Genomic DNA, 22988 nt, shown 5'->3' with positions numbered 1-22988 from the left:
CTTTAATTTACGAATACTCGTGGCAAGAAGAAGTTAAGAATGGGTATAGTAAGTTATCCTTAAAAGATAGACATTCAACATCACGGACTTTTTTGTAGACATATGAAAGAGAGACAACCCCACCATACATTGTGTTGTTATAGCTCAAACGGGTTAGACAGCGTTTTCGATTAAAGCGCCTATAGCCAGCTTGATTTTTTCCGACAGCATCGTTATATTTCAACCAATTTACATAAACCCTTAACAAGTTATATACCTAGGCCTTCCTCAAGACTCACTCTATTGATAGATTTACGTAATTTATTAGAATTTGACTTTCTCTAAGTCGCATGAAAATCCATTCGGTAGTTTTAAGTTTTGGAGTAGTTTTATAAGATGTAGTGAATTGACGTTTTCTCTAAACTTGTGGACGCTAGGTTGCGTGACAGTCGTGCACATAGCGAATTTAGACCTGTGGTTCTTTCGGAAACATGACGCAAATATCAGAAATCGCTACAAGCCTCTTTTAAGTCAAAAATGCGGCCCAATAATACAATACACTTATTTTTCAAACGTATCTTTAAAAAACTCACAAATCATTGTAAGTAGTACTACTTTGTACGAGCTGTTTTCATTTACATTAATACATATTACAACATAAAAGAAGACTGAATTGCTATCTCTCTTTTTAATAACAAATAAGAGACACTTTGAGCTCCGAGCCAAGCAAGACTTTTTTCATGATACCGCATTTTGTAAAACTAAGTTCTCTGCAGTATAGCATCTTTACAAAAATACAATTCAACCAAAAACAACCTTACTCCAATGTTTTTAAAGTTGAATCTAGCTTCCGCCCACAATTCTTTACAGCAAATAGAAATGCACATACAGCATTTAAAATTACATTTGCTAGTTTCAAATTGCATCTTACACCGTTAATGTCAAAATTGAAATTTGATTGCATTCTTTCCGTTTTCAGATGTGATGGCTCTCAAGGACGAAAATTGCGTGCACCTAACATTATTAAAGTGCTTAGTTCTTCTGAATTGATCTTTCCGTTGGTGGACTCAAGGTTGGAATTCGCGTGTGCTGTCAATCATGTTGATGGTGCCGTTTGAGTTGTTACCTTGCGGTTTCGGAGTTAAGGTTGAAGTTTGTAGGGGTAGAGATAAGGGGCCTTGCTGATAGCTGACTAACGGAAGAATCTCTGGGCTGGAGCACTTCCCAAACCCGATGAATAACGGCCTTCTTCATTTAAAAATCCGCATTGTAAAGATACCAGCTAAGTTGACTTGTTTTAAGTTTATTACAGTAGTTCATTATAGCTAATTATTGCTATATCAAACATTTTAAAGTAGAAGGCGAATAGGAAAAAGGCCATATGAAATTCAAAGATAACTGACCTGGGGGCCTAGCCAAGATGGCAAGCGTTTATAAAAAAACGCTAATTGAGCCTATAAGTAGCTTGTCTGAAGAAAAGTCGGCTTTTTAAAGCGTTTTTGAAGAAAATAAATTTTTGACTGATACGTATTAAACAAACTACTAGTATCCTACCAAGCAATCTTCAAAGCCAATCGCAGCAAATGTTGTAGCGCATTAGCCCCGTTACCGCTCAAAAGAATAAATTAACTTTGATGGTAATTAATCACTGCCGAGCCAATTCTGATTGTGAGCGCGTGCCAGTCCAGTAATATGGCGTCAAAGTAACGTGACCTACAGATAATTATCTAATAATAAGAAAAAAAAAATCTTTCAGATCAAAAGCGTACAAACTTGTAATATCTATAAAATCTATATCTACTTAGACCTAGCGAGGCGCTCGTCTATTGCCCTTAGCATGCTGTTAGTGTTGCCGCTTAGTAGCTCGTGAGCAATGAGGCCACTCTTTTACGTCTCATCATCCTCCTACCGTTTGTCCCGTACTGTGACGGGGTCCGCTTTCCTACTTTTCTCCTTCCACTTCGCTCTATCCTGGACGTCGTTTTCCGCTAACCGACAGGCGTTTAAATCTTTGGCGATGACATTGCGCCAACGCTGCCTTTGTTTGCCCCTCCTGTTTGGCCTGGTAAGGCAAAGCTAAGGGCTCCACTCTATTACGTCTAATGACATAATACCCTACTCGCTCGTTTGCTGTGGTGCGACCTCTGGGTTATTCGCGGATGGTCTAAAACGCAAAATGACTAGTGTAATATTTTGCCTATATCACTTTTAGTCTACATCGCGAACGGTCTAGAACGCAAAATGCCTACATCATTTTCGTCGTTTTATCTTTACGTTAGCGATGTCGACTGGGCGGTTTGGCCTTTGGCCATTTGAAGATAACTAACAAACCTAACCTACCTAATGAAATAAAAAAGTGGTCATTTTGCGTTCTAGACCGTTCGCGATGTAGACTAAAAGCGATATAGGCAAAATATTACACGTATTACACTAGTCATTTTGCGTTTTAGACCATCCGCGAATAACCGCGACCTCTGCGTGCGTCCCATGACTCGGGCATGGGCAGCATCCGTTCGGTGTACCCCTTACACTTAATTAAAGTGTCAATAAGCATTTACGTATTGGCTTCGGCTCCGGGCATGCCTGTCAAATATCCGGAACACCATGCCTTTGGGGGCTAGACTAGAGACACTAGAGTCAGTCCAAGCTATACTTGATACCACATAACATACAATGAAATGAAACTCTAAACTTCTTCTTCACGTGATGGCTATTTCTTCCGTCGCAAGTGCCATATCTTTTGTCTCCTTCTAATTTACGCCCTCTCTCAAACGGGTAGAAGCCCGTAACAAGTCAAGTATCGTTTGCGTAGAAGCAAATAGACATAACTCCAGTAATGGAAGCCACATTAATGCGATAATGTAAATTATCCGACCCAAAGTTAAACTGCATTTGGCTCCAGATCCGCTTGGAGTCCCGCAAGGAGTTCACTTGGTCTGTAAGTTAACTTGCTGAATATCTAATGGTTAATAGCTTGCTATAGATAACTCTACTTAATCATAGCTTCTAATAAAGTTTGTGGTTTAAAACGTATTTTAAGTAACGATTGACTAAACTTGACTTACATAAAAGGGAGTATATATATATTGAGTTATATGTATCTACTGGCTGTTGCCCGCGACTTCGTACGCATGGATTTGTATGTTGGTAGTTATATAGATTAGCATAGAACATTATGCAGCAAAAAGAAGCGAAGCATTAGGGACGATTAATCACTTGTTAATAATTATACAACGCATGAGATTTGTCTGACACAACCTACGAAGTTTCAAACCCCTAAGTGAAAAAAATTGTTCGCTATAATCCCTCTCAATCCCTTAAAAATATTTGAATATAGAGGTAATGCCCGTTTACCGGGTTTCAAGTTCCTAGCTTAAAAGAAAACTCGTACCACATATAAATTTCTATCCCCTTTTTAAGCCCCTTAGGGGTTGAATTATCAAGAACGTTAAAATAACTTTTTTAATCTTAAGTACACTATGTTTTTCTATGAAGTTTTAAAGCATTTGTAATGGATTCAAACTTTCAACCCCTATTTAACCCTTTTAGGAGAAGAATTTTTTAAAACGCTGAAATAATTTTTGTTTTATTCTACTAATATGCCCATATACAAAGTTTCAAGTCCCGCACTGAAAAAAATGTTTGACCTCCATACAAGTTTCAACCCCTTTTTCACCACCTTAGGGGATGAATTATCAAAAACGCTTAAATCAGTTTTCTTCTATTTAAATTAAATACCTTTTTACAAAGTATCAAGTTCCTAGCTTAAAATAAAACTTGAACCCCATACAAATTTTCATCCTCTTTTTAACCCCCTTAGGGACTGAATTTCTCAAAATCGCTTCTTAGCTCTTGTACACTGTATAAATGTAAACTAGTGTACATTTCAACTTTCTAGCATTTGTAGTTTCGGCTCTGCGTTGATGAGTCAGTCAGGACTACTCAGGACCACGTTTTTTTTTTTTTTTTTTTTATAACGATAGGCAAGCGTTTGACCACGATCTCACCTGATGGTAAGTGATGATGCGGTCTACGGTGGAGCACGCTTACCTATGAGATACCTATTTACCCTAGCCTTGAAGAGACCCAGATTGTACTCATGCGGAAACACAGACTCGGGCAGGGCATTCCACTCCTTGGCAGTTCGCATAAGAAATGTTGAAGCAAAACGCTTCGTGCGTATTTGTGGAATACCTACCATGAAGCGATGCCGGAGTGCCGATTGTCTGGTAGTCCGATGGTGAAATGGGGACGGAGGAATAAGGTTGTGCAGTTCCTCGGCACACTCTCCGAAATGTATCCTGTAAAATATCGTTAGGCTGGCAACCTTGCGACGATGCTCTAGACTTTGGAGTCGAGCATTCGTCAGATCGTCATCATTAATGATTCTCTTGGCTCTCCTCTCAACTGACTCGAGCGCCTCAAGCTGGTATTTTGCTGAACCATCCCACAGATGCGAACAGTATTCCACACACGATCGCACTTGTGCTAGGTAAAGGTCGAGCAGTTGCCTAGGTGTAAAATACTGCCTCACCTTGTTGAGGATGCTCAGCTTTTTTGCTGCTAACTGTGCTTTCGATTCGATGTGCGGGCCGAAGTTGAGTTTCGAAGTCAGCGAGATTCCGAGAAGCTCAAGATGGTCGGTTATCGGAAGGGATACATTTCGGAAAGTAGGAGTCAGATGGAATGGACTCCGTTTGGCGGAGATAAGACACGCCTGGGTCTTACTAGCATTGAACGAGACCAAATTGGCTTCACCCCAATCAGAGACTGCCTTTAGTGACACGTTCATGCGTTCGACGTGCATTTATATAGATGTATAGATATTGATATTAAAGTGTATATGAATGTGTGTGATATACGAATTTCCATTTCTTCATGACCATTTGTCCAAGGAATTTCACGAAAAAAAAAAATGTTATGAATACAGGAATAAAAACTTTACTTGATATTGATTTTTTCGAACCTTTAATATGTTCTCATTACTGAGGTGAAAAGTTGTATGTCCCACACGAGAGTAAAGTTATTTTACATCTCGTGTTTTTGAGACCCTCGATACGCTCAACATTCTAACTTAGAATCTTTCGCTTACTCGGGACTCAAAATGAACACTCGCAAGAAAAACCAACTTTCCTCTCTTGTTGCACAAATAACTATATATAAATCAAATACAAATCAACGCTCACCCAAAATCATTATTTATAAGTTAATTTTGCCAGCCAACATTAGGAAACGGCTCAAAATTTGCATGAAGTTACTTTGCTACTGTCGTGGATAAAATGCATTTTTCTCATCAGATCGTAAACCGGGCTTTACAGATAGTGCCCAAGTTCGCCTGCACACTCACCTGCTCACTCGCCAGTAAATAGAATGCCACCATCTTCAATTAACTTGACCTAGTGGCTTGCGCTTTTGAAAATGGGGGGTTATTCTCAAACCGTTGCACTTCGGAGTCTTTTTGAACCGTGATCGTGAGATAAAGATAAAAGGCGTTATACTCATGATAATTACATACATGTACAAATAACAAAAGCAGAAAACATAACATTAAGGGAGCATCACGAAATGGACCCAACTCAGCATAATAAGCTATGAAACCAGCGTGGTCTTCCCCAGGGTCCGTTCATCATCATCATATATTTAAGAGTTAGACTCTTGTCGGTGGAACAATTTCCATGTGTGTCGGTCCTCTGCCTTCAGCTTGATACACGCCGTTTAGTTTTTCCTTTATTTGATCTATGTAGGGTCCGTTAGGTGATACATATAGGTAGGTAGGTATTAAATATAGCAAAAATAATTTTAAGTAGGTCAAAATATTATTTTACAGTACATATGGTGCTACTTTACCGCACTAGTGCGAAAATTAGCATATTACGTTATAGTGTCGAACATTTAAAGGGCCATATGTACTGTAAAACGTTGTACGATACATGTGCGAATAGATAATTCGCAACTCGTGTCGATTTAAAACACTCCCTTCGGTCGTGTTTTAATTTATCGCCACTAGTTTCGAATTTCCTATTTTTCGCACTTGTATCGTAATGTACTATTATACAATCGTGATATAATAGAGGGCTTTTCAGTCGAGTACCGTGTTTTAGTTTTTACTAAAAGACGAGTCTAAATATGAGGTTCGAGTCTTTACTATAGTGTTTAGTATTTTCCCACATAATATAATGAGGTATTCCAAATAAGTAATGAATGTTGTTAGAAACAAAGCTCGTGCATTATTAGGCACATGTCACACTGCTCCGCACTTCGCAGCGACGTCCGGTGCTGCGATTTTTAATTTAGTACTGCAGAATCTATGTTTGTATACAAAAACCGCATGGTATAACACAGTGGCTCCGCGTCTCCGTGCGAAGGTGCGACCGGTGATGCGGTGCGGGACGGGGGGTATGCCACACCGAACTCCGCAATTCCGTGAGGAACGTCCGTTTTTTGAGCTGATTATACTCGTATAAAACCCAAACTAAAATTCGCCGCGGTGTTTTGAATAAGTTCCGTTTGCATTGTACTAACAAATTATCACCTCGACGTTCGAATTTCAAATGAACATAAAAGGGGAAATGAACGCGGTTCGTCTTTCACCGCAACTCCGGACGAAGATATGAAGAAAATTCGCTTGGTTGTGCGTCATCGCCGCACGTGAATTCGTCGCTCCGTCGCCTTAGGCACATGGCACACTGCGTCCGATTCGCACGTCGCTTCGAAATTTGAGCGTGCGACGTGCGAATCTGACGCAGTGTGTCATGCCCCTTAGTGCTTGAAAATGTCTCCATTTTTAGGGTTCCGTACCCAAGGGGTCAAACGGGACCCTATTACTAAGACTCCGCTGTCCGTCCGTCCGTCCGTCCGTCCGTCTGTCACCAGGCTGTATCTCATGAATCGTGATAGCTAGCCAGTTGAAATTTCTACAGATTATGTATTTCTGTAGCCGCTATAACAACAAATACTAAAAACAGAATAAAATAAATTTAAGGGAGCTCCCATACAAAAAAGTGATTTTTAGACAATGGTACGGAACCCTTCGTATGCGAGTCCGACTCGCACTTGGCCGATATTTTTAACTATCTCGCGCAAGTAACTAAAAACTCGTGAGTTAAACCATAAAATTAGCTTAACGTTAGTATAAATCACGATAGTTTTAATTCGAAAAATAAAGTCTCTTTAAAAAAGCCATTCGTTAAAATTTTCACTAACTCAAACAGTCCGCATAAAACAATTCCGCGTATGATTCGCATTTCCATCGACATCGCAATGTCAACGGTCCGAGGATCGCCCCCCTGACCCAATTCCCAAGCCAAATCCCTGCTTATTTTCCTAAGGAAATGCTTCGATGCAAATTGAACGTTATTCACAGTTAGTACAATCCAATTTGCTCTGGCGGAGGTGCTCGAACCGCCTCTTTGCAGTGAAGAGTCTACGGTCGTTTTTCAAGGAGTGACACGAAGTATCCAAGTTTTACTGGGAGTGTCAACCCTAGTGGTTGTAGGGTTAGCACTTTTTTATGATTAAGTGGCCGTGCTTGTTTCAGTATGTTGTATTTATTTTGTCGTACTTGGTTTTAACTGCTTTAAACTTTTAAAAGGATAAAGTTTAGTGTGTTAGAATAGTAAAATTAACAATTATTTTGTTTGGGTAGGTTCTTATGTTGAATTAACAGTCGAACTTTTTTTATCATATTTTGTATATTAGTATATTCGTTTGAGTATCTTTGTACTTTGGTTAGAAATACATTTACGAAGATATGTAATGATACAAATACACATTTTATATACCTAGTCAGGCCATAAGTTCTGTAAAAAATCGTTTGACTAATAAAAGGAAATAATAAATAAGAAAAAAGCTACAGGTTAAGATCTCTTTTTAATCATATACAATGTATATGAGTAATATACATGTATATTAGTCATGTATATGGGTTGAAAGCTTATTACTCTACTAGCAGTTTTGCATAAATTCTATGTAATATTCGGAATTTTTTAATAAAAAACATGCAAAAAAATACGTGACGTGTTCAAGGTGATTTGGATCCCTATTTATTTATTTTACTTTTTTACATAGTTAAATCTTACATAAAACAAGAGCTGGATATTTTATCTTTCTTAAAATGTATAACTGCCAAGATTGCAACTGTACGTGTTTTACCAAACCAACTCGTTAGATGGCAGTTAAAACTTAGCGTGTCACTGAAAAGCACCGTAAGTTTGAAGGGTATTAGCTCAGACTTGTCGGAGAACTAAATGCTGGTGATAAAATAACGTTCTAATAAAGAAGGTTTATGCAAATATCCAGTTGTACTTATTTTATTAATGTGACACTGATTTTTACTCCCTTTTGTAAAGTATAATTTGTACAATCCAGCCGCTGTTATGTTACACGACAATCCCAAAGAAAACACTAAACAAGTAGTAAATAAAGACGCGATCCTAATTTTAATTTGATTATATTAAACAGTTTGCCTCCTCTTTTTTGGTACGGACGGCTAAAGCATGGAATGCGCTCCCGCCATCTGTATTCCCTGATAAATATGACCTCGGTCTCTGAACAGGCTACTACTGAGCCGGTGAGCTCCACCTTAGGCCTTGTCTTCACTTTCCATCAGGTGTGACTAGAGCCAATCGCCGATCAGTTTTTTAATAAAAAAAAATTTTGGACCGGTATAAAACAAGCTTTCAAATCATGGCAATCTTTTTTGTTAATAATTTTGTATAACATTTTATCAGTCAAAACCTTTGTGACAGAACTTATGACCTAAGTAAAACCCAATAGCATCGTTACAGTATTAATAAATAATAGTACTGCCGTACAGAAATGACACTTCCTACGACACCGAAGTTTAACAGCGATTCAGGGACGGCTCGTGCTGTCCCTTTCTAATGTATGGCACTATCAATTTTGGCTATTTAGGGTTGTAAAAATTCAATTAATTATCTTATCTGTGGTCGCATAGGGACTTCAAGTTGTGCCAACCCTAATAATTGCTCGGAGCAATGCTGAACCCCACAGAGCCGAGAATGCCCGAAAGCAGGAGTGTCGCCCCACTGTCATCGTTTGAGTAATAATTTGGTAATGCTCTCGAAACAATATCCCCACTGCTTGCCAATATGTGGTCAAACTAAGTAGATACCCTTTCCCACGAGGTCGATTCTAATTTTACAATTTTCTCATGATTTTCAACAGGTTTTGATATGACCTCGCCGATCGTCTTCGTGATTGGCGCGTAGCTCACGCACGACTTACACTTAATTTCGCACGCAACAATTAGCGTGAGCGATCATCAAGGTCGTATCAAAATAACATCAAAGCCGTAATAAGTTCTTAAATTCGAATCGTGCTCCAGGTCCCTAACCCAAGTGTCAAACCCGCATTATTTCAGGGAATGGTGAACCCTAGCCGATGCGTAAGCCGGTAACCGGAATAGGGCCTTATCTCTCTCAATTTTATTGGTCCCATTGGGCTTCTGTGTTGCCAACTTAGCAAGTTACAGTGCTATTTTTATAATTTTACAATACATATGGCGTTACTTTACCGCACTAGTGCGATAATTAGCACATTACCAACTTTGTTGAAAATTTAAAGGGCCATATGTATTGTAAAATGGAGGCTTACCGCGAAAACCGAAATTCGCAAATTGCGGGGATCTTTCTCTTTTACTCTTACTAACACGTAATTAGAGTGACAGAGAAAAATGCCCGCAATTGACGAATTACGATTTTCCCGGTAGCCGCCCTGGTGTACGATATATATGCGAATAGACAATTCGCAACTCGTGTCGATTTAAAACACTCCCTACGGTCGTGTCTTAATTTATCGCCACTGGTCGCGAATTTCCTATTTTTCGCACTTGTATTGGAATGTACTATTGACGCAATCTAACAACACTTAATATTGTAACTCGCAAGTATTGTAATTTTTATGCAGTTAAGCAAACAAGCAACTTATACAGGCTCCTCTAAACTTTTTTTTTTCTTTTTTTTATATATGTACCTATTAGCAATATCTTGCTAACCTATACGTATTGCGATTTTTAAGAAAACAATATTAATACTAGCGAATTTGCTTACGTTAATCTTCATGTAAAGTTATTATATCGGTTTAAATATTCTTTATTCTCATAAGAATATGTACAATTCACTTAAAATGAGAACTTAAATATATTCATTTTATTTACATATTCCATGTCACAAAAGGAGCCGCAGACACTGATTACAATTTACAATAAGCACTTGTTATTATTTTGCCGGTAAGTATTATTTATTATTATTATTTATTATTTATTTCAAACATATTTCCATAACATTACAGTCACAACCAATACGTCATGAAATTATATAAATTAACAGCGTAAAACTACACAACAACAGTTGAGGGCCTAGCATCAAGTATGTTTAAGTATTAGTATTAGGGGGTAGGTAAGTGGACAACAGTGCGCGTAATACTCGTACGTAGATCGCAGACGAGAAAACTAGACTCGCTGACTAGATGTATATATATTAAAATAATGTGGTGGTAGCATGGTTCCCATATTATTTTTATTTCCATGCATTTATGTATTTAAAAAAAATATGTCATCTCTGTTGTCAGGGCTATTGAGTTATAAGTCACTTTTCTTAATGAAACATTTTTATTGCAAAGGTCACATTTCTGTCCTTGAATCATAAAATTATAATAGTAAGTTTCGCTGAGTGTACTTTTACCACAAGAAACTAATACTTATCGAGACAATTCTAAAAACCCCAAACACAATTAGGTTGCGTTGTTTTATCACAGAGTTCCTATGGCCACCTCCTGTCTCCATCATCAGATCAGCTCGATGGTACCATAATATTGCATTGTCACCCGACCTACATATGTATGCAAATTTTCAGCTCAATCTGAAATCGGGAAGTGGGTCAAATTAAGCTTCCAAACTTTGACCCACATCAACTAACAAACTTAACTGCGGCTGCATCACGGTCGTATTTTTATCTATCACTTGTCACTATGCCTGTCTCTTTCGCACTTAAATGTTTGTCAGAACGTGACAAGTGATAAAAATGCGACCGTGCTACAGCCGCAGGGCAAGTTAAATACAAAAGCTTGTAAAAAGAAAAACGGCCAGCTGCGGCCAAATCATAAGTAACACAGACACACGTCGCACATGTCACAGACGTGTGTCAAGCCAGGAAAAATGTGACTTTATGACCATCTGGCAATACTGCGGCGGTATCATGGTCCCATTTTTATCACTTGTTATGTCATGCGTCACTTTCGCACTTACATAATTGTTAGAACGGGACAGGCATGATGACAGATGATAAAAACCGGCCAAGAGCATGTCGGGCCACGCTCAGTGTAGGGTTCCGTAGTTACTCTTCCGTCACAATAAGCTAAACTGGAGCTTAAAGTATAGTAAATTGTTAACCAAGGGATGAAACGGTACCTTTCACGCGAGTTAAACAAACACAGGAGGGGCGCGACAGTATCTCGCCCGTGAGATAGCCTCGCCCGGGTAGTCCGTCTTTTTCTAACTGTATTAATTAAAGAGGAACGGGTAGTCTATCTCGCCCGCGAGATACTGTCGCGCCAATCATGTGCTAGCCCGGCTGGTCCTATAATTTAGAATTTTTTAAACACTCGACTAGCAGCATTGAAAAATCCGCATTAATAACACTGAATCTCTTTGTTCGAAGCTGTTTGAGTATATTTATGGTCGTCGCCGAGTTTTCGCCGGCTTTTGCGGGTCTCAGATAATTGAGAGTTACGGACGCGTCGACTTGTGTTAGGGCGTTATATTTGTTCAATTCGCGCAGGCGCTCTAAAAATCCGTATTTTTTTATGATATAGGACGCAAACGAGCAGATACCGCCACCCATGGACACCCGCAACACCAGAAGGGTTGTAAGTGCGTTGCCGGAATTTAAGATGAGAGTACGCTCTTGCCTTGAAGGTTTCAAGGTCGTATCGGTCCGGGATATATTGTGATTGCATTCTTTGAATTTAAGTAATCTTATTTTCAGTATTTTTAGGGTTCCGTATTTCAAAAGTAAAAACGGAAGTCTTATAGGATCACTCGTGCGTCTGTCTGTCTATCTGTCACAGCCTACTCGTCTTTGCGCCGAAACTACTAGACCAATATGGTACACATGTGCACGTCTGTGACACGAAGAGAGACATGTAAGGTAAATAAATGATTTTAAAACATAGGGACCATATTTGGGGGGTAACTGGGTAAATTAAAATAAAATATCGTGTTAAAGACGGACGGACAGAGTTGCACCATAAGGGTTCCTTTTGTACCTTTTTGGTACGGAACCATAAAAATGACAATTAAAACCTATTTATTGATGAACTCTTTATTCGAAGACTCGAGTCCTTTTAAGTTGTACTTAAAAAACTCATTAAAGGTCTCACGACTTGGGACTTAAAATACTCGGAGGTTTTTTAAGCGCAGAGTCACGTAATAACGACTGAAGTTCTTCAAATTTAGACCTAAAAGACCCGAGTTCCTACCAACTCTAGTCACTGACTCAGGGGCCTCAGGGCCAATAGAATCTTGTCAGGCTTGACCCTCTGCTACGATTACCCTTGCCCAGGTGCACAGAAGATTCAAGATTCCATAGATTCTCAATGTCAAGGTAACGTCGATCAATCAAAACCAAAGGCTTTGATATAGAGAGTCTTGAGCACTCTCCTAACAGTTGGGTTTTTTAACCGACTTCAAGATTTTAAACGGAGGAGGCTATCAATTCGGTTGTGTTTTTTTTTTACCTTTTGTATGTTTTTAAACATAAGAAGTACATGTTCTTGGAAAATTTGTGGATTAATATGTATTGGTACATTTTTTTCGTGGAATCTAGTCTATTCAAAGGGTTCCTTGTCACTTTGATATCAGTCAATAAGGAAGTCTAGACTAGGTCCCATAGTGGCGGCTATCATTAAAAAGGCGTTATTCACTGAAACACAACAAAAAAACTTTTTTTTTATTGGTGTTAACTCTGAAATGACATTTTTGTCTCTAAATACGATCCCGAATATACTGATAAAATCTTTCCGTTTCCTCGCGGGCACCGTGTATACCGTTGCTGTCCACGGTTTAAACGTGATATATATCCGGGATATCTATCCGATCCGGGGCACGCACAGCCATGTCGCTGACGCTTATGCTCAGTAAGAAAGGAACCTGACCCTACAGGGCCTTAAGGGAAACCCGACATAAAAGGAGAAGAATAAGTATTATGATAGAAAGCAAATTTTTTGGTTTGACATTGATCACAATATTTTATGTTTACCCCAAAATCAGGTTGTTCTTTAGTAACATTTCGTAAATATCACTTTCGCTATTTTCATCAAGTATACCGCATACTCGACCATACAAAAAGAGAAAATGTTTACCCACTTCTAAATATTTTCCCATGATTTTTAGTATGTTATTGACACAATGAAAATCTAGGTTTATAGGTTTTCCTTTATTTATTTGTAATAAAAAAATAAGTTTTTTTTTAAAGTGAACCTTCTAAACCTACAATCAATCGAATCGAAGCGATCGACATCAAAATCAAAGGGATTTGTTAAGATTTAGTTAGTGGAAACCGTTTTCTCCCAAAGTGGGATTTCAAAGAAAAAGTACCGTTATTTCGTTAGGATTGCGAAGCTATTCTTCCCTCTTACAGGTGAAGTTCGGATGTCAACTACAGTGCATTACTGTTGCGACATTACTGCGAAGTGCGATGGCGTTGAGGCCACCGCCGTATCTGCCAATTTCCTCGATGGAATGAATGACGGAATGACGCCATTATCGTGGCAGTGAAGCGACGAACGTCACTCGTTTCATCAAATTGACAGATACTAATGTCGCAATGGTCGCAATAGCATTGCAGTTGACATTCGAATGTCACCTTAATCGCTCCTCTATACAATGGGCCATCATACTGGCCCACTAAAATTGGCCAGGGTGTAGAGAGGGTAGCGGTGTCGGATGCCTTATGGCGCGGCGGGATAGCGGTGGTGTCGGGTTTACGTCCGCGCATCAAAGTTGGTGCGATGGTGCGTACGTATTACACGTGGCCCATTCCATAGTGCGTGCTCTCAACCATCGCATGGCTATCTCGCTGGTCCAGTGCTGGGCTATCGTGTAGACAGGCCATAACCATCGCATGGCCATCTAGCTGGTCCAGCGCTGGGCCATCGTGTAGAGGAGCCATAACATTTTTGCGCTCCTTTTCCTACCTACCCCCGTTTGTTACCTATATGTCATCTATCTATAGGATCCCCTGAATTGTGTATGGTTTTCTAAAAAGTAGAGCATGGACTGATAGAAATGTTTTTTGGAGAATTAGATTAGAAAAATAAGCGGGCGAGCTACTGGTAGAATGTAGACTCCATAGGGGTTTGTAGACTAATTATAGAAATTTTATTCTAAGGTATTAATAATTCATGCATTATATTAAGATAAGTTTTCAACCGACTTCAAAAAAAGAAGGTTATCATTTCAACATTTTTTTTGTTTGTTACCTCAGAACTCTATCATTATGAACTGATTAGGAAATAGTTATTTATTTTACTAGGAGGCAAAGTTGTTGTTTAACCGCTCGTGCTAATATTGAGACCCTAAATTGAAAGAAAGATTCCTAAATTAAACCACAAGCATAGCGAGTGTTTCGTAAAGTGGAATCATGAGCGATGAGGGCTTCAAGGCACGAGGGTTAAGCAAAATTTTTCACCACACTACCGTGAGGAAAATGCCAACTGCAAAACAACATCAAACCAAATTAAATCCATTATTAAATGGATCAGAACCCCTAGTGTACATTTATTCGATAGCGTGACGTGACGTACGCGTTTGCGTTAGGTCTCACTTTGTATGGGATTTAGAAACAGCGCGCCAAGCGGGACGTTTTGGAAACTCAAAATCCCATACAAATTGAGACTTAACGCAACGCGTACGTCACGTTTCGCTATCGAATAAATGTACACTAGGGGTACAGAGTTGCTTTTGTTTTATTTCGTTCGATTTAAAAACAAAAATTCTATTCTGGGGGCCTAGTTGATAATCGTTTGCAATAAAATGAAACGCTAGCTAGATATCTGTCTCTCTATTGCACTAATATGGAAGGGCGATAGAGAGACAGACAGCTAGAGTTTTTGTTTTTTGCAAACGATCGTCATCTTGTTTTCAAATACCAGTAAGAATTATTATTTATAAATAGCTTATATTTTGACTATTCTTACTTTTATAAATAGCAAGCTTAAAAAAGAGTATCAATTGACTCTTACTTGTCACTTGTTCCCGCCATTTTCAATTGTTATAAAAAGGCGGGTAAGCGGTGACGAGCGGCCAGTTCGAACGGACAAGCTATAGTGGAGACGTCTTGGAATATTTATTGTACATTGGTTATTATTATGTTTTCATCACACTTGCTCGAAAAATATCTTATTTCATGCAGGTGTGCTGAAGGACAAAAGCCTATTTTGTTCCCCCGGGAGTTATAGATTGTGAAAAAAAATCAATACCTCTCTAGGGAGTTATAGCTTTTTTCTTTAATTATGTCAATTATTCATACAAACCAAGTAGCATAAATGAGTTTTACTTTTAAAATACTGACGTTTATAATTTAATATTTTTAAAATTGTTTAATTTTTTTAATTTAACAGCTGTTTCAAATATTTTTACATCGTGGCTGAATGCCGAATAGGTGTCTGTGCTTTCGATGCCTCACCTGCCAAGAAATTACAAAATGGCGGACGAATGTTTGATATGTCACCGTATTTAAGAATCAATTTGCTAAAAATTTAGTTTTTTCTTCGCAAGTGTGATGAGAAACATTGTGTGTAACTCCGGGGGTAAGAATATTGCAAACTCTGGTCTTTAATTCCCTCCATCCTGCGGCTATCGGGAATTACCACCCTCGTGTCCAAAATTTCACTTACCCTCTCGTTGCACAATGTACTATTGTAACAAACGAATAAATTTTAAATGTTGGTACAAGCATTTGTTTTATCCCAACATATACCATTTTTCAAATTTGATAGCCAATTTTTCTTATTTGGTGCGCCGCTAGATAATACGAGTAAATTCCAATATGTGTATCACCAGACCAGCTATTCCACGAATAAATAAAATATCCCGAAAATGCTGATTTCCCCGATATCGTGTCACCGCCGCACAAAGGCAATAACTCATAATAACTACCTTTTAAACGCTTCTCGTTATGCGGTAATTATTTTTCCGATTGAAGACGGTTCCTCGCTCTGGACAGATGGGTGCTGTTTATTTTATTTTATCGACAATTTTTCAATTTCAGCAACGAGTAACATGCCGTTCTATTTAAACCACCACGTCGGTGGCAAACAAACATACGGCCCGCCTGATGGTAAGCAGTCTCCGTAGCATATGTACGCTTGCAGCTCCAAAGAAATTCTCGAGAAATCGCCGCCATCTTGGAAAATGTGTTTCATCCATTGGTAATTTTACTCTGAGTCTACGCACTCTATTAAAATATGGTCCAGGGCAAAATTCCTTAAGTTAAATTGAGCCCTAGCCAAACAACCGACATTTCGACACAAAGACCTTCGCTAACGCTCGTTAAATTAATAGAATATAAATTAATATTTTGTCAAATTGCACTCCCAGTGTCTCGACTCAAATTGAGCCCCAGCCAAACGGCCTATTTGCAGCCACTTCCCACACATCTGTCCAACAATATAAAGCAGTCGTTAATCCGACAATGTTGGCGTTTGGCCTGGAAACCCTTCATTGTAGTCGATCACACTTTACTTAGCTACAGTTTGGCTATTTTTTTAGCAAGCAGATACGCCTGCGAGCGATACTCCAAAAGTTTTGCGATGTCCTGGTAGGCTTCTGTAGCTGAATTGGTTAAGAGCAAGCGCACGGATTGTGAATAAACGATGATGATGATGATGATGATGAGGTTGCGGGTCCAAGACCTGCCGGAAGCGTAACTTTTTCCATTTGTTCCATTAACATAAAAAAAACAGTTTGGCTGTTCAGAGTTAGAGTTTAATTGTTGTTTTTTTGAGACTTCGAGAATGAGGATATAGTTTAAAGGACAAATAATAAATTACAAAATATTTATTGAATCATTCTGACTTTCCAACCGATTTTATGTTGGGCAATAGTTATTTGATTTACAAGGGGGCAAAGTTGTTGTTTAACCGCTCGTGCTAATATTGATATTCGAGCAAGCGAAAGATTCCAAAATTGAAGATTTGAGAAGTGGAATCTTGAGCGTTGCGAGGGTTTCAAGGCACGAGGATTAAACAAAAAAAAACTGATAAATAAAACCAGCGAATATGTATAGAATATAAATTAATATATTTCATTTCTCATGCTCTGAAATTGGGTCGTACTGTTGTTCTAAAAAGTGTGCAGAAAATGATATGCTTCTGCTCTAGAGCACATTACTTTCAATTTACGTTTTTTCTCTCTTTTCACGATAAGCAATTTTGAAAATACCCTCAAGAAATACTAGTGAAGTATATACTTAGCCGTGTTTTCCAAAATTCACATTTTACCTCGTATTCTAAATGAAAAGTAGAGTGTTTAACACGAGTGAATGGCACCATTTCCTTCTCGGACTATTGGCAAACTACCTTGACAGAAATAGGTGTCTTTCATCACTTGCTTAACAATCTACTATAGTGAACTTGCATTCCAGTGTCTCGACTGAAATTGAGCCCCAGCCAAACGGCCTATTCGCAGCCACTTCCCATACAGCTGTCCAACAATATAAAGCAGTCGTTAGTCCGACAATGTGGGTTGACCTGAAAACCCTCCATTGTTGATCCGACGTCAGCTAGCTACAGTTTGGCTATTCAGTAAGCTATAAGCGAAGTTACCGATTAAGAGGGACATAAAGACAAAAAGTTTTGCCACTTCTAAATATTATCCATTCTCCATGTTTTTAGTATGTTATTAACATAATGTAAAACTAGATTTATAGGTTTTCCTTTTCTTCAAAATTTGAAAAACAATACTATTTATTTTTCCAAAAAAGAGAAACCTATAAACCTAGAATATATATATATATATATATATATATATATATATACTATGCTGAAGCGTTCGACACAAAGTGATTTAGTTAGTGGAAAACGTTTTCTCTCGACATAGAATTACATAGAAAAAATACCGTTATTTCGCTAGGATCGCAAAGCTATTCTTCCCTCTTAAGAAGCTGAGGGTTTGCTAGCAACCCGCCAGGCGGGCGCTCAGTACGTAGTCGCTTTTCGCTACGTACGCATTTTCCCATGTTATCGGCTACGCTCGTAGCGCGTAGCACGCGCTGGCACTGAATGTGTTAAGAAGCTGAGGGTTCGCCAGCAGTTTTTGAAAAATCGTGGCGCTTTGTAATGTAAGATACGGTTGCCAAACATATGAATAAGTAGCAATATTGAGGTCTCTCTCTAGTAACTTCATCGATTCGAAAACTTGATTAAACATCTTTCACTCGATATAGAAATAAGTAAATCACGAACATTTATATTTAAAACAATTGAAAATTGTAACAATCTAAGCAAAAAATACTAATCAAAATTAAGTTTCAAATTGGCCGACTGTTTTTTAAAATTTTGAAAAAGTCAGTCAAAACCTGGTCAAAAAAGATTGCTAAGCTAGGGTTTTTAAACGCCTAAAATTATCGTAAGTCAAGTACATCTGCGGCACACAATGGGTCAATCGGCAGTTGGTTGCAATAAAATTTACAGCCCTTATTAATGTGCCAGTAATTTATACTCTCATTACGATTGGGTGGGAAAATTTGCCAGCCAAATATATGACGGCAATGGGTATTTATTTATAGAGGTAAATGGTTGGATAATAATGAATTATATGTACTGTAATAGTATGTATACCTACATAATATATTGATACGTTTGAAAAACCATCCCCTAAGTACGGATTTTTCTGGAATCGAATCTCTTTTTTACACGGTACACGGCTCCGCCATGTTGAAAATTCCCAAGGACTCAAAGTATAACTGCATCAGGCATGAGCGGTGGGGAAATGACCGAACGGGATAGTCTTATGTATCTTTCAGTAGGAGTAGCAGAGAAAGCGCTATTTGTCCTTGTCACAGTTTCATTTTTTTTTATTCCCCACCTTAAATTTTGTATGGTTTATGCTGGGCAACAAATAACCCGACCAAATTACGTAGGTTGTTTTTGGTATGTTGTCAGGAATGTTTAAACGTGTTTTTAATTTTGTCGCATTGCGTATGATCTGTTCCCCGCGAGCGCGCGCCGCACGCGTAAAGCACACCTGTAGGATGTCTATGGAATCTATAAAAAATCGAACTTGCTTCCCAAATTTCTAGAGAATCGTTTGATAAAAGCGACCTTCTCTGGCCTGGTCTTATATTTATTATAGTGTAGTCGAAGGTAGCTATTAATATTTCGCAATGGTCCTAAATTGACGATAAATCTCAATTATTTCGTCCAATCTTGTCGAAAATAAGGCAAAAGCGAAAAGCCCCGACTGGCGCACTGAGGAACGGGTCGAGATTTTGTTTGAGTGTGCGTGCGGCGACGCATAGATACTATGGTGCACACATAGAAGCCGGGAGCGGGGCGTTTGTATGAAGATAACCTACTTCCCCACTCTTTGTACTATGGTAATTTCAGTGTCAAATTGGTGGTAACTGGTAACGAATAAAGTGCCGCCACAGAGAAATCTAAGTGGCTACGACATAGATTGGTAGTTATTATAACACAATGGTCCTATATCGACGATAAATCTCCATTGTTTCGTGCGATCTCGTCCAATATGAATGAAAAAGGAGATATAAAGCCAAAAGCTAAGGGAAACGGTTCGTAAACTATACAGATATGATCGAAAGCGGTCTGATGTTGCGGACATGTTTAGTGTACTGTACACCCTCTTGGCATTTGTTCAAGTATCATTTTTCTAGCGTAGGTAGGTAGGTATATTAGTACCTGTTACATTTTTCCAGATTGTCTGTTCGCTCAAGCTCTGTTCTAAGCATATGTTTGTTATTAAGTCATCTTACCTTACCTTACTTTAAGGCTTGATAATAGACATGTGTAATAGAGTGTTTACAATAATAGAACATATTCAATGAGAAAATGCATAAATATAGGTACATTAATAATCTTTAATTACAAATACGTCAAACAAATTTTAGAAAAAAGGTCACTTCTGTGGAAAATGCAATAAAAGTTAACGGCTCTGGTACATAGATATCCCGTTTTTCATCTTTTGAGTCTCAAGTACTGAAATGTATTCTGCCTGTAAAGGTGCCGCATAAGAAGTAGCTTTGGATTCCCTTAAATCTGCCTAACAGCATGATAAGGACAATGCCCGTCTCTTTCAATTGCGTAGTTATAAAAAGTGACACAAACTTTATCACCTGAGTAAAGATATGTCATACACGATATATACGCCTGCTGGCCCCTGTTTCACCAACCTGACAAGGGCGACATATTATGTCAAGAAAAATTGACATTGACATATTCTTTCTGTTTCACCAAAATCTAAAATTGTCACACGATGAATTTAGCCCGTAGGTCAGAAGTAGAGACGCAAAAACCGGTCAACTAGGAGCGCGATACATCTGTCTCGCTCTAATTATATACAACAAGCGCTTAATTATATAATGCATCCCGCTCTTATTGCTGTACTATGCGCCAAAATGAATGAAACTAAACATTAACCCCCTTATTCATAAACGTGTACTAAAGTTTATGAATAATATTATAACAATTATAACAAATTACATCTTTGAGATAACAAAACTTACAAGATCGAATTGGCTTCCGAGTCCGTTGCCTTAGGCAATAAAGAGGTTGATCCCCGCACAAATAGATAATAAATAAAATGTTTTATTGTATTCATGTCTTCTAATCTAGCTTAATTTAAATAATTAAAGTGTAAATTAACATAAGTGTAAATATAGTTACACCTATTTAAGAAAAACCTTAAATAGGTGGCCCTACAATACCTAGAATATTTGAAGAACAAATTCAAATCATAGACAGCGCACGTCACTCCGTCAATAACGTCTAGGTTCTTAGCTACTCTAGCGCTACTCTGGAGAGATTTGGAACTATTATTTATAGCTGACAGCTGGACACTTTTGCAACAGTTCTACCATAAGAAACACTCCATTTTTCCTTTTAATTCCACACTCCATATTTTTCTATCTTTACCTGTCGATTTTACATTTGAGTTTGTTGGAAAGAGACAAAACATATTTTAACTAAGTTTTATCGACAGGAAGATTGTCATTACTCGTCACTCGTCGGTGGCCAATCGCGCTGAGTGCAGATTTCGCGGCACATTTCGCGCGTTCGCGCCAAATTGCGCGATTCGTACGTGATCGTTACGCTGTCGCAGTTCGTTAGTTCTCATTCTGCATAATGCAAGTTATGCAGATGGGGCAGTTGCTTTTGCTACATGAGACAAAGGGCCAAACAAATTAAATAAAAAACGTCGGCGTGCAGTTCCCATACAAGTTGCACTCGGGTTTCAGGCCGTCTGTACCGGCCCAAAAGGGAAGTAAATATTTACTTTGGTAAAACTGTGGTAATTTGTAATTAGTAATTTGGTTTTGGCAAGACTAATGATTAATGATCTAGATTTGTTATATGCAGCACTTACGTAACGCTGGGTTCTGATGCACAAAATAGGTGGTTCACGGTTTAGTACAGATGGTGTAAAATACATATCTGCCAGACAGATCCAACAAACCTATCTGGAGGCTCGGAAGATGACAAGAGGCGCTGGGATCGCCTGGGGTGGACCTAGAGTTTCAACGTCAAGTTATTAATTTTATCAATGAAAAATAAACTTCCATATGTGAAAGTGATTTAATATTACAATCAGACCGTACCGCCACTAATGAACACACATTTATCGTTAATTAACGCTAATTACAATTCAGAACGGCCACAACATGCAATGGAGACCTTTGACCGTTTATGCATACATTTCGTACTATCGTCCACGCGGTTGATTGATTATTTTTGAACCGTATTTCAAAGGAATAAGGCTCACCGATGGTCATTTAGAAAGTTGTTAGTATGTACCATCGTCTATGCTATTAAATTGACAGTTTGTAAACCTTATTACAAAGATGTAAAGTCTAATATTGGTTGGTGAAGTTAACGAATTTACGTTGAACAAGGGGACACGTGTAAGGGGTAATGAGGCGTGCTATTTGATGAACTTGACACGCAGACACTTATAAAAGTGTATATTAAGAATACGTAACTGGCGCAGCCGGTAGGATGGCGAAATTATCGAAATTATTTTTTAATGTCACCTGCAAACTATCAAGTAACCATTTTTTTCTACTCGTTGACTGTAATGGTTGAATTATGATTTCGTATACCAAATTATAATTGCGTACTTTTTATGTATGGGCTCCCAACTCAACGATAATATTCATTTCGATACGATGTAGTCAACTAAAAAAAAATTGATCAATCATGTGTCGTTGCACTCGGTACTCGACTGAAAATCTCTGTATTATATCACGATTGTATTATATACTATTAATCACAACACCTTGTAAAACAAAGTCCTCCGCCGCGTCTGTCTGTATTTCTGTATTTTCGCGATTAACTCAAAAACTACGGATTATCTGGCGATACTCACCTATAAATAGAGTGATTTTTGAGGAAGGTTTAAAATTCAAAACTTTATGTGGGCAAGGTACATTTAGCGAGGCGCAAGAAATAATGAAAATTTTTACGTTGTGTCCGAGTTATACTTATTTGAGGCGCGAGGGCCCTCGGACCGCGAGGCCGTAGGCGGTGGCCCACGTCGTTTACGCCTTGCGCGTTGCGCCGCTTCCGGCTTTACCATAGAAAACGTCGACATCTGATCAGCCAAAATTCTGAAAAGCCGTTTTTTTCGTGATTTCGGGGTTGGTCCCATAATAATAGTAGCTCAGTTTAGCGAGTAGAATCGAGCCCTGAATTTAAAACCCCATGTTGGGAAACAACTTGTATTTTACAACAAACGTCAAAAATCTATATTTTGT

At 38.5% G+C, this 22988-nt stretch overlaps 1 protein-coding gene across 4 annotated transcripts in view; it reads left to right on the top strand.

Annotated features, from left to right (window-relative positions):
* LOC133527969 (sodium/potassium/calcium exchanger Nckx30C) overlaps positions 1-22988 on the top strand; it is a 119789-nt gene that overhangs the window by 38856 nt on the left and 57945 nt on the right. The window lies entirely within an intron of this gene.

This window comes from Cydia pomonella, chromosome 18 (assembly GCF_033807575.1).
Source record: "Cydia pomonella isolate Wapato2018A chromosome 18, ilCydPomo1, whole genome shotgun sequence".
Classification (NCBI taxonomy): Eukaryota; Metazoa; Arthropoda; class Insecta; order Lepidoptera; family Tortricidae; genus Cydia; species Cydia pomonella.
Note: the sequence above shows the minus strand (reverse complement) of the source record. Positions and strands in the feature narration are given on the sequence as shown.